At 33.6% G+C, this 11,465-nt stretch overlaps 1 long non-coding RNA gene across 3 annotated transcripts; it reads left to right on the forward strand.

The window, feature by feature from the left end:
• Nucleotides 1–5,955: 5,955 nt before the first annotated feature.
• LOC120091387 lies at nucleotides 5,956–9,497 on the forward strand. 3 transcript variants are annotated; one of them, XR_005485709.1, is made up of 5 exons: nucleotides 8,095–8,526; nucleotides 8,643–8,670; nucleotides 8,745–8,833; nucleotides 8,921–9,182; nucleotides 9,301–9,497. It is a non-coding gene; the product is annotated as an uncharacterized LOC120091387 (long non-coding RNA). The 3 variants fall into 3 exon arrangements; XR_005485708.1 differs by adding exons at nucleotides 5,956–6,077; nucleotides 6,216–6,258 and having other exon boundaries at nucleotides 8,230–9,182; XR_005485707.1 differs by having other exon boundaries at nucleotides 8,095–8,833.
• Nucleotides 9,498–11,465: the final 1,968 nt, after the last annotated feature.

An 11,465-nucleotide genomic window follows, 5' to 3' on the forward strand; every position in this document is an offset into this window, starting at 1 on the left:
GTTATACCCAAGTTGAGGGAATGGACTATGAGGAGACTTTCTCACCTATTTCTATGTTGAAGTCTATCCAGATCCTCATGTCCATTGCCTTATATTAAGACTATGAGATTTGGCAAATGGATGTCAAGACTGCTTTTCTGAATGGTAATCTTGGAGAGGCCATTTATATAGGGCAGCCTGAGAGATTCATAACCCAAGGTCAAGAGCAAAAGGTTTGTAAGCTTAATTGGTCCATTTATGGATTGAAGCAAGCTTCTCGATCTTGGAATATAAGATTTGATACTGTGATCAAATCTTATGCCTTTGATCAAAATGTTGATGAGCCTTGTGTATACAAGAGAATCATTTGTTTTATGCGTACTTTTATATTGATATGACTTTTATGATGTACATTCCATTAGCTTTAGAACAAATGGAAGTTTGTTGGTGTTGATGCCCTAAATCTCGTGGATCCTGTAGTTTTTAATTGTAATATACAAATATTTTATTTATTTAATAAGATATGAAATGTTTTATTCATTATTTAGTAGCATTAACCCATAAACCAATAAACTAACATCCAAGGTTATCATCTGTAGGTTAAACATGTATGGTGATAACCCAAATGGTCTGTAGTAGATGGATAAGGTTGGGTACCTTATCCTGGTGACACTACGAATATGGCTCGTTCTATACATGTTATAAATGTTGTAAAGTGCTACAAATGATCTAATCTTGATCATTCATGTAGAGACATGTGTGCGGGAGAATTCTATACAAAGGAGTTTGTATAATACCGAACCATGAAATGACTAGTCTCATTATATAACACCATTCATAATAGAGACTTACATTTCACCAGGATGACCATAGGTGACATGACTTGAATCCTTAGTGAGTTGTGAACTCCTGCCTATGAAAGCGGTCATTTGATTTGTATGGGTGAGAATAGTTAGATCGTTGATTCAGTAAGCCTACCATTTTGGAGATTTTTCTGATTCGAGAGCTGGAAACACAGCTACACAAGACAGAATTCTCTCGTTCCCTAACGTCTGGGTAAGTAGATAAAGTGCTCCCTTAAGGGTTAATTTTAGGGCTTGAACAATGTGGTGCCACGCCTTCTCTTTTTCCCGAGAAGGGTTTGGTCATAGTTGGATGTAACTACAGGGACATAATGGTAATTTTGGCCCAACTGTACTTACAAGCAATTTTTGATGGGTTATCGCACTGTTAATTGGTTATATCCAATGGACACAGAAATATATCTATAATACGAAAAGTGTAGCTGCCGGTCTTTAATGGAGTGACCGACAGTTAATGGATGTTGGATAAAGTAAAAGAAATTTCATTTACATTTTGTGTGCATGAGTTTAAAAAGAACCCTTGTATTAGAATTGTCTCTCTCCAATGCAAGTTAGGTATTCTTTAGATCGATAACCGAGCCAGTGTAGGATGAAGAGGAATTGAGAGTCAAATATAGCCTTTCTACTAGTTTTAGCTTTTAAATAAACTAAACTGAGTAGTGTCTTCTTTTATGGCTATACAAGAAAAAGATGTTTTCTTTTCAAAAATAGGCTTCAATTCTTTGTTAGAAATTTTTTTTAAAGGTTTAAATGTCCATTTGTATCATTCGTTTGCTTGATTGTTGAAAAGAGAGATATGAATCAAACTTTTTAGTAAACCACATGAACATATTAACATTTTTTAATGACTCCTCTGATTGAATGCACAATTGATATTCATGTTTTTGCTTGAATGTATACATATTTCTAGTTTAGACTTGCTCGGGACGATCAAGAGTTAAGTTAGGGGTGATTTGTTATGTTTTTAAAGGATATATATTTTCTATGTTAATTTTCCCAAATCGTGTTGATTATTTGCTTTTATTACTAATTTTGTAGGTAAAACGGTCCCGAGGTGTTTAGGAGTCGTTAAGAGAAAATTGGGCCAAAAATATTTTTTAAAAAATGACCAAGAAAATCAACTAAGTTGAAGAGAATCGAAAAATTACCAAAATGCCATCGAGTACCATCGAGTATTCTATTTTTTTTTTAATGCCATCGACCATCGAGTAATTGAGTATAATCGAGTAATCGAGTATAATCGAGCATCAATTACCATCGAGTATCATCGAGTAATTATCAAAAAGGCTATCGAGTAAATGTCATCGAGCATCAAGTATCGAGTAAAGGCCATCGAGCATCGGTTATCGAGTTTCACTATCAAGTTTCAGTGTCACGACCTTAGGAGAAGCGTCGAGCAATGCTTGAATACAGAATGCTCGCTTTTGCTGCAAAATAGGGCAGCATTGCAACGCTCCCCACAATGTTGCAACACTCCGAATTTTGACTCAATTCATCCCACGCGTGTCTCGCGTAATGCAACGTCAAGCACCAACGTCACGTCTCAAGCTCAATGCTTCTTTTCTTTTTGCGATTTAGCGTTGCAACGTTGACCTCAGTGTCGCGACGCTACCTTACAAGTATAAATAGTTTTTCTTTCATTTTTGCTGAAGTGAGGAAGCACGATTTTGATGGAGGCCGGAATTTCTCTCTGTATCAATTAGTCTCTATGGTAATTGTGTTTCCTACTTAGGCTATATTTTGATTTCTTTTTTAATTTTAATCAATAACTTGTAATTCTTCATGAATTTTTCTATGGATTTTTGAAGTAATTCAATCTTGTTTCTATTTCAAGAGTTCTTACAAAATTCTTTTGAGTTTTCTCACTAGAAGAAATTCGGGCTTTAATGTCAGTTTTAAACCGACATTAAAGATAGTGTTATTAAAGCCTTTAAGGTCGGTTGCCTTTAATGTCGGTTTTGGCTTCAATAACACAACCTTCAATGTCGGTTGCAACCGACATTAAAGGGCTTCAATAACACAGTCTTCAATGTCGGTTGCAACCGACATTAAAGCTTCTTTTTTTAAAAATTCTTAACCGACATTGAAATCCAAATCTATCCGTTTTTTTAAATTCCGTTGCCGAATCCATTTTTTGGTCAAAAAGTATAACATGACACATCATCATCGAACATTGTGGCTATGACATATTAATTATGTATGGATTGCAAATTTATTACATTTAATCCACAAATTTTGCTATAAAATTATAATTTAAAAGGTCGTACAATAATTCAGCCCTTGAAAACACAAATTACAAGTAATACAAACATTATGATTTTACAAATATTATGAGTTTACTGTCCCTCTTCACTTGGTAAGTATGGATCCCTTCATAATTCTTCTTGAACAGACCCCCCCCACCACTACCTTCAGTAGTGTCTAGTTATAGGCATCTTTGTCTGACCACTGTTGTTCAAAGGATCACAAACAAAAAAGGTTTAAGACAAAGGATTGAAAGTGAAAATATGATCAGAATTCATATTCAACTAACCGTGTTTATTGGGAATGTGTATAAATGGTACATTCAAGACAAAATTCTTTACTAGAGTTCCCCAAGAAAAAGCATAAAGAGGTTGTGATACCAAATCTTTATTCCTTTGTTGCACCTACAAAACAAGAAAACTCAATAGTTGAATAAATGAGAGAATCTTCTTTTTAAAATTGTGAGTCATCAACTAAAACTTATTAAAACTGTGAGTCAAACATTCTTTTAGTGTATTTAATTAGCATAATGCACATGTTCTCAAGACAATCAATTGTTTAGTTCCTGCATCTATCGCTTAGCTCCAACGGCCCTTCGTGTAGCTCAATCGTTTAGTAAACGATCTCACGCATAGGCTATCATTTAGCTACCATGCCCATCGTTTAGCGCTGACGCCTTATCATCTAACGCATTCGCCTATCGCTTAACGTCATAGCCTATCGCTTAGCATTCTACCTATCATGTAGTGTGTCTACTCATCGTCTAGCGCAGCACGGCTATCGTCTAGAACTCATGCCCATCGCGTAGCGCCATCGTGTAGTCTATCGCTTAGCGCGCATATCTACACGATCGTCTAGCACATCGCTTAGCTCCGTGCATCTGCTATACGATCGTCTACCTCATCGTTTAGCTCCCTGCATTCCTACATGATCGTCCAATGCCCGCCTACACGATCGCCTACCTCATCGTGTAGCGCTACCCATTTGCTACACGATTGTCTACCCAGTGCCTTGCGTTCAACATTTCGCTTTCACTGCTCTTGCTCAGCATACCCAACGCAGGAGCAACTCTTGGCAACGTCTCTTACCAATATTTCAAGAAATATATCATATACAACAAAACCATTAATCACGAATTTCAAAGGCTATAGATACATGAAAAGTAGGCCCAAATCTAGGAGCAGAGAGAAATATTGAAGTGAAACCGCAGTTGGCTTTCATTGAGACATTTACATAAACAGTTGAGAGGCGTAACATAAGAACAAAAATTGTTGTGAGTTTAGGAGAGGAAAGAGAAGAAGAGCATACTGATTTGGACGAATGACGAATGGCGAACTTTAGATCTTCAGATCTGGACTTCTAATCGAACGACGAACAGCGGCACACGGATCAGCGCGTCTGCTCATCGTCTAGTGCTCATGCCCATCGCGTAGTGCCATCATGTAGTCTATCGCTTAGCACCCGCGCATCTGTTATAAGATCGTCCAGCGCCTGCCTACACGATCCACGATCGTCCAGCACCCGCGCATCTGCTATACGATCATCCAGCGCTCACCTACACGATCGAAGATCGTCCAGCGCCCGTGCATATCTACATGGTCGTCTAGCGCTGAGAGGAAAGTTGAGAAACGTAACATTGAGACATTTACACAAACAGTTGAGAGGCGTAACATAAGACAAAAATCGCTGTGAGTTTAAGAGAGGAAAAAGAAAAAGAGCATACTGATATGGACGAACAACGAATGGCGAACTTCAGATCGAACACGACGAATGGCGGCACACGGATCCGAGCGACTGGGTGCGGTGGTGCGGGTTGCATGACGAACAGACCTGCACGGAAGCCAGATCTACACCTCGACAGACCTGAACGGATTGCACGGCGGCGCGGGTTACGCTACCTATTGGCAAGGGTTTGGAAGAGAGAGAAAAAATAGGGGCTGAAGAGGGAAGTGTGAGAATGAAAGGAAAAAGAAAATAGGGGGAGAGTGAAGAGGAAAAAATTAAGCGGGTCTTTAATGTCGGTTTAAAACCGACATTAAAGGTACCGCTACAATTTCGGTTTAAAGTCGACATTAAAGATCCGCTTTTTAAAAAAAAACAAAACCGACATTATACATCCGATTTCACTTTTTTCAACCGACATTAAAGGCAAAAATTCTTGTAGTGTCTACTTTTCTTTATCATTAGCAATCTAAATATAAGCATTCTTGAATCCGTTTTTAATTCTTGAAGCATGTTAAATGATCTATATCTTGAACATGTTTAGCCTAGATGCTTGATTTTGTCACATTCACTCATGATTGAATGTGTTGCTTTTAATTTGTTCGATAGAATGTCTAGCCAAGATCTCTAAGAGGCAATTGTAATTGTGTGTTGAACAGCTATCCTATGATGCACTAATTACTAGATTTGAAGAAAACTCGGTTAACTGAGTAAGCTATCTTAACAATTAATCGACGCAATTGAATCCTAGAACTTAATGCGTGTGTCTTCTCTTCTATATAGCCGCTATCGAATCCAATTGAGGTAGAAGCATGTAGATAGATTAGGATTAAGGTTATCCTACCTTAATTGTTGAAACAAGTCCTTAAAAATCAAATTGTATAAAAAGGACCCAGTGTGTTAGGCAGAAAATCATTGCACTTATGCTGTAGAAATAGAATAGAATATCCACTTTGATTTGCCCATAAAGCATTGGATTTTGAACTTGTACTTGAGAAGTCCAGGGGACAGATGATACAGTTGGAAAGCAAAGCTGAAAGTGAAAGGGCATTAAAGAATGCAAACTTCGAACCACAAGTTTACCCAAAATGTTTGTGCTTTTGGAGCTAAAGAAAAGAATAAAAGCACTTTCAACAAAACCACCGACCAAAACAAAGCGTCCCTTTTACACTTGTATTCATAAGCAATATCCAGGAATCTTGCTTGCTTTCTCACACTATAAGAAATACCTCTTTTGATAGCCTTAGAGGATAGCCATTTTTAAATAAGGTTAGTGAAAAATGAAAAAAAGAAACTGGGACCAAAATTAGTTTGCCTATCGCCTTCCAATTTGAAATTTTTCTTTAAAGTTTTGATTTGTTCACTTTGAACTAACATCCTGATTCTTTTTTTTTTTTTTTTTTCCAGCCTACAAAGCTTGTGTGGTTCGGACCTCAGAGTCTACTTTAAGGTACGTAATTTATTTCACTTTGTTACTCTGTAATCTTTAAGAAAAACAACCAATTAGAAGTACTAGATGTTATAAAAAGTTTAATATGTTGAAAACTTATAGAAATGGGGTTGAAAACAATCTCTCAACCCTTTTGAATTTTAACAAGTTTGGGTAAATTTTGGTATAGTTTTGGCCTCGATTCTTGCCCATAATGTGGCTTTATTTGATAGATTTATTGTCCTCAATTATCTTTTTCTTCTTCGTTTTTAGCCTTAGTTTGGGGGCATACGAATCTAAGAAAATTTTCAATGTTGATGCAATCTAATATAAACCGTTTTCTAAATCTATAAATGACTACTTACTTACCACTCTTCTTTCCGAAGAGATGTTAGATATCACAGCGAACTTGAAGTTGCTATCTAATATAAACCCTTTGATTGTTGCCATCGCTGCCTTTTTAGACTCTATTTGAATTTGAATTTTGGTTTATTTGTTTTTTTAGCATTAATCAATTAATATGAGAAAAATAGTTAATATCTCATTGTCCTAACTCTTAATATATGTTTGCTGGTTATTGCTTTGTTGATGTGTACCTCCTCTCTTAAATAATATATATATATATATATATATGTTCAATGTTTTATTTAAGTGATCTCTTGTTGGCTTGTTGACATTTGAGTAGTGATTTAGTTGAAGTAGGAATTTCTAAATGTTGTGAATTTTTGTTGGTTATAAGGCATGCCCCCTCCCTCCCCAAATGGCTTATTGACTTTTTACCATTTGAATGGTTTTACTATGATTTTTTATTAGGAGCGTATTGAACAAAAACATGTGGGAACGTCTCGTTCGAGTAGTATAATTGACGACGCAATTAGTAGAGTTTTCGATCCTGATAATTGCCATGTATGGGGATTAAGATTTGGTGTGACTAGATCGAAGGTGTCTACATCAACTCAGAAAGATAAGACTATTGCATCTCTTGAAAGAAAATGCAACAACCTAATGTCAGATGTAGATGAACTAAAAAGTGTTGGGTTTTATGTCCTAAAACTCGCAGTTTGTAAAAGTTAAACATATTCTATTATCAATAAAAGATGTTATTTAACATTTCTTCAACAAAGGTATTGAATCTATTAATTGCATTCATAGAGTCTAAATTCAATAAACTAAGATCCATGTAGAGACATAAAAATGGATTAAGTTCGAGTAAATAGCCAAAACGGTCTACAATACATGACTAAGATTGGGTGTCTTATTCTGGTAATACTATTGAATATGGCCTACGTTGTAGCTGTTATAAGTTGTTGTAAAAATACTACAAACGAAGTGATCCAAATTCGTTCATGTAATGACATTAGGAGTGGGGGCATCCTATGCAATAAGTTTGCATAAGATCGGACCAAGAAATAAGTCACTCTTACTTTATAACATTGTTTACTATTTAAGACTGACTATTTCGTTTAGATGACCTAGGTAACCCGATCTTAATCCTGAGTTAACTATGAATTGTTCAAATTAAAATTAGGTTTTTGAGTTTGAATTAGTTCAAAATCAAATTAGGGTTTGCTTAATTATATTAGATATAATTAATGTTTAATTTGTTGAAATTAAACAAAATTGGAGTGTATAATATTTAAATGTTAATTTAAATATTAACTACATGAATTAAATTCATATTTAAAATTAGGTGTGTGATTAATTTAATATTTGATATTAAATTAATTAATTAATTAATTAATTATGTTTAATTAATTATAACTTCAAATTAATTCCAATTTTTAATTCAATTTAAGAAATTGGATTTTGATTTAATTAAATTATGAATTAATTAATTCAAGATTTTAATTAATTTAGAATTAATTAAAATTATAATTGGAAAATAGGAAATTTGGAAATTTGAATAGAAAGTGGGTTTTCCCCACAAAACCTCTTAGTATGAGGTATGCTCCATGCTTAATCCCACCTAATTTCACTAATATCTTGAAGTAGCTGCTGACCAAAGCTTTGGCTGATGGTATCTGCATCTTAAGAGTAATAAAACACTTCCAATTTTGCTGAGACATGGAGGATTGACTGAGATTTTGGATGCTGAAAGTTAGTTTCTGCACTTCATCTTCTTCTCTCTTCAAACCCACAAAATACTCATCAAATTCCTTTAAAATCTAAGTTCCACCACTCAAATTCAAGGTTGAGAATAGTAGAGAAGATCTCTTGGTGTTTAAGGACTAATTTGGAGTTGAATTGGAGTAAATAGTAGCTTGGATTTGAAGATTTCATCATCAAAAGGTATATAACTTGAAACCCACTTGAATATGCATACTTTAGAACTCAAATTAAATGTAATTAGAGTGCTTATTGATTCTGTTTGCTTCCGTTGCATGCTTATGTATCCCTTCAAAAAGCATGGTATCTTCCTTAATAAAGGACAAGGTAAATTTGTCATAACTCTCTTTATCTATTTAAATTGTGTTTTATATAACATTTTGAATATGTTGTTTCTATAGGAAAAAATGAATGAAAAAAAAATTCTAATAATCTTGTTAAAGTATCAGCATCGGCAGATATTCCAGCTCTAATCCTAAATTCCCCACCGGTAAATTCATTTATAAATTTTCTATTCATTTAGTCTTCGAAATTATTATTGTTTGAAAATTTTCTAACCGTATTATTGGTCAAAAAGAGTGTAACTACCAACACTCTCCATAAGTGTTTGTTGCTAGATTGGATCAGTTTAGGAGAAGTCACTGCTGAAGGTAGATGATCTTTCAATGATCCATCAATCTTTGTCCATCACATACCTCTTGGCCTGAATGTAGTTCGTGTATGGGTTGATACGATAAAAATATCAAATTCCTTCTTATGGAGGCCTATATTTGATATTATTCTTATTGAAGATGTCGTGGGCACTACTGTTGCATGGCCAATGGATAAACTCAAACTATGTAAGAAAATTTATTTACAACTTTGTGAACTAAGTATTTATTTAGTTCATTAACTAATCTACTGTTAGAGTTAGATCATGATGATTTATGAATGCTATTTTATTTTATTTTTTATTAGGTGATTGATATGATGACAAACATTGAAGCTACATATTTTTGTGGGAGAATTTTGGTATCACTAAATCTAAACATCTCTTTAGATTGTATCAACTTTTTGGGATTATATATGTAGTCATTTTATTTGGATTAAGAATTTATAATTTGTTCTATTAGGTAAGAACTTTGTTGGAACATACTTTTGATGACTATATCAAAGCTTTTGGATGAATATAGCGTTTTATTTCTTTTGTATACTATATATTTGAAGATTTTTTGTCATAATTATGATGGTAGAATTGGATGAAATGTGAATTACATCTTTCTTTCTCTAGACAATAATATGGGCAAGCGACTTATATAAATATATGTGTTTAATTAATTCTACAATGATATTTGCAAAAGAAATTGTAAAATCTAAAAAATGTTATTAACAACTGCTATTAAGATCAATTATAGCATTGCTTTTACTAGTACAAAAAAAAATGTTATAGAAAGTTCATTAACATTAAAATTCATGCTTGAAGATGGGGTATTTATAGCTTTTTTTCTCATTACGATGAGAAAATGCTAATGAAAATAAAGGACTTTCAATAGTGTGTCTAAAATCGCTATAGAACGTCTTTTATAACATTTTTTATTGCTATGAAAACTTTTGACGGTATTTTTTCCAATACAATGAAACGTTTCCTAACATTGAATTAAAGCTATCATATATTAACTTTCTATAGCGATATTAATAGCATATAAAAATTCCATGGGAAGTCGAGAACTTTTAATAACATCAACTACGACAGCATTTATAAGACGTTATGAAAACTCTTTTATATTGTTTTTACAATGTTATTAAAAATGCTATTGAAACGTTTTGATAGCTTTTTAATAACGGTGGAAAAGCACTATCAAAATGTTTCAATAACGTTTTCTTAGCATTGGACAAACGATATTGAAACGTTTTGATAGCGTTTTTCTAACGCAATAGAAAACACTATCAAAACGTTTCAATAGCGTTTTTTTTAACGCTATTAAAATTTTTATAGCATCATATATCCGTTATCAAAATGGACTGTTTATAGCGTTTTTTATAACATTGAAAAAATAGTAAGGAAAGTCATGGACTTTCAATAACATGGGCTACAACAACATTTCTATTATGGAAAGTCTATGATAGTGTTTTTTAATGCTATTGTAAGTGATATTTTTTTGTAGTGTGCATGTGTTATGCAAATATTGTTTAGTTTTCCTTGAAAATCGAGTATGTATAATGTGTTGTTAGCATTGTTCTCTTGTATGTTGTTTGGTGGCTCATCAGATGTGGGTTGCTTACTAGTATAAGTTTGTATTGGCCTCCCATCAGATTTTGTAGGTACTAACGAGCATGATGAACTTGGTGATACTGAGGAAGGAGCTTGAGAAAGATCAAATCTAGATTTATGTTATTGTTCTTGTTATGAGCTTATTTTATTTTGAATATTTGAAATTTGAAACGTTGTTTTAGTTATAAGTTGGACTTCATTAGCAGGAGATGAAATTTGTAAAAGGTTTTGTTAGTTACCTTGTTGAGTTTGACATTAGTCGAGATTGGTTAGCGTTTGGTATATTTGTTTGAGTCTAAACTAAGTAGTTGTTTGATTATTAGTGTTCTAGAAACTCTGAGAATTGTGTTTGAAAAGAAGATGTGGTCTGAATTTTATTGGACCGTGTTTATTTGAAACAGGTGTAGAGAAAAAAAATTGGTTTTGGATATTATGCTGTCGAAATTTCTTTAAAGACTAGTTAATGAAGGTTAGGTTTTTAGTAATGGTTCCTAGTTTAGTGTGGAATTTGGAGTCGTTACATAATATACTAAATAGAAAAATCTCTGGATAAACAACATCTTAGGCACATTCCTACTATTGGTAACATTTCACATCTACGATTTGAATCACACTCATATGTAAATGGATGTGTCGATTCAATGTGCAATTATCACCTATATTTATGTCATATCTCACATTATAAATTGCAACTATTCAATGAAGGACAAAATAAAAATTTATTAAACTTGTAAGGGCAAAAAAGGGAGTAAAGATAGGATGTAAAGATTCTCCTCCTTAGCCCCATTTATGTATAGTATAGATGTAGATATGATGACATAAACAAATCTACTGAAACGAAAATTAGTTAATTAAGGTCTCATTTGGTAAC

Source organism: Benincasa hispida, chromosome 1, assembly GCF_009727055.1.
Source record: "Benincasa hispida cultivar B227 chromosome 1, ASM972705v1, whole genome shotgun sequence".
In the NCBI taxonomy this organism is placed as follows: Eukaryota; Viridiplantae; Streptophyta; class Magnoliopsida; order Cucurbitales; family Cucurbitaceae; genus Benincasa; species Benincasa hispida.